Below are 2315 nucleotides of genomic sequence, written 5' to 3' on the forward strand. Positions count from 1 at the left end.
ATTTTGCACTTAATGCCCTCCTCGCGCATTCTGTATATAATGCCCTCCTTACGCATTCTATATATCTTGCTTACTTTAAGCAATAAATAAGTATTGCTCTTCCCACGCACTTAATAGTATTTGCTTAGTCTATATAGTTAGTGCAAAATAAATTATATTATTTTAGATAATTTAATATAATATAGCGACGGTTCTTTTTTACCTACTTACCTACTAACTTACCTGCCTACCTGCCTACCTACTTACCTACCTACCTACCTACCTGCCTACCTATTTACCTACCTATCTACCTACCTACCTACCTACCTGCCTACCTACCTACCTATCTACTTACCTACCTACCTACCTATCTACCTACCTACCTATTTACCTACCTACCTACCTACCTACCCGTCTACCTATTTATTTATCTATCTATCTATCTATTTATCTATTTGTTTATACCTACCTATCTATACCTACCTATCTATGCCTACCCGTCTATATTACCTTAATTTAATTAATTAATTAAATTGTTTATAGTATCTACTAGCTAGTTATTTAAATAGTTATCTAGCTCTAGTGGAGGTTATATAGTTTTAGCGACGGTTATCTAGCTCTGGCGACGGTTATATAACTCTAGTAATAGTTATCTAGCTTTAATAACGGTTGTCTAGCTCTAGCGATAGTTATCTAGCTCTAGCGACAATTATCTAGCTTTAGCGACGGTTATTTAGCTTTAGCGATAGTTGTCTAGCTTTAATAACGGTTATATAGCTCTAGCGACGGTTATCTAGCTCTAGCGATAGTTATCTAGCTTTAGTAACAGTTGTCTAGCTCTAGTAACGGTTATCTACTAGCTGTTATTCTAGTATCCCCCTAAGTAAAAAGGATATAAGGAAGGAGGGGTAAAAAATAAGGTGGCTACCTAGGTATATATAGGGGGTATATATTACGGACGCTTTAAGTACAATGTTACGACTACTTGGGGAAGAGTCGGAAGAAGCTAGTTAGTTGATTCGGGCACGGTCCAGGATAGAGCCGATAGAACTATGTGACGAGGAATGGTAACCAAGGTCACATAATATGCTATATATTAAACGAGAGGAATAAGAGGAACTTACGTACCTTATATATAAGACGTATATTACGTATAAGAAGGATTTTATAGGAGTACGGTTGTGTATTTAAGGACCCTTAGTCCCTACCTAGATAGTTCCTTCCTTATAGTAATTCTTAGAATATAATTAGAGTTAATCTATTAGGCAACTACTCTACCAGTTATTATTTCTTATTGACCTTTATACTTGCATTTCCTATATACCTAGCCTAATAACAGGACCCATTGTAGTTCTTACTATAAGGTTCCGTTACACAATCACTACCTAGTTATAGTATTAAATATAGTAGGTCGGACAACATGCCACCAAAAGCAGCCACCATAACGCTATTAATGGCGGCAACTACTTTAAGGTTAGGTAACGACACCAGTATAGCAGACACTAACTTATAGCAACCTATAACGGTCGGACAACTATAAGAGATAGTTAACCAGCTAATAGAAAATAATGCGATATTAGAAAATAGGATTAACGGAATAGGCGCAGCAAAGGTTAAGTTACCATTAATTAAAAGATACTTAGGAGAGAGATTAAAGCTTAAAGGATTCCTTACGTAAATGCACTTTAAGGTAGCGTAAGAGGGAGCTAAGCTAGCAATACCTATGGATTAAATAGCGTACGCGGGATTGTTCTTAATAGGAAGGGCACTTAAGTGGTTTAAGCTTTACCTTATAGAAATCTAGGTAAACAGAATAACGACTATAAACTAAGAAGTACGGTTTATATTCTTAAGCTAGAATAGATTTATGGAACAACTTATATAAATGTTTGGAGACCTAGAGGCAGTAACTACGGCGGAAAGAAAACTTTAAGACATTATGTAATAAACCTTAGCAATTAAGTATATAACGCAGTTCCAGACGTTAGCAATATAAGTAGAGTAAAATAATAGGGCGCTTATGGCACAGTATAAATAAGGACTTAAGGCTAAAGTTTAGGACGCAATTATTCTAATAGAAGATGCGGACACCCTAAGGGAACTAATAGATTAAGTAATTAAGATTAATAATTGGATCTACTAAAGGGAATAGGCTAAGAAGGGCTAGGATAGAGTTCTATAGTTATATAAGGCGCAGAGTACGTAATAATTAAAGCTAAGTTAAAAACTATAGTATAGCGCAGAGCTAATAGACCTAAGTGGTACTAAAGAAGCCTATAAGAGATAAAGTAAGAAACTATAGAAACCTAGGGGATAAGGATTAAGTAATTAAAGGT

This window comes from Cenococcum geophilum (genome assembly GCF_001692895.1).
Source record: "Cenococcum geophilum 1.58 unplaced genomic scaffold K441scaffold_78, whole genome shotgun sequence".
Classification (NCBI taxonomy): Eukaryota; Fungi; Ascomycota; class Dothideomycetes; order Gloniales; family Gloniaceae; genus Cenococcum; species Cenococcum geophilum.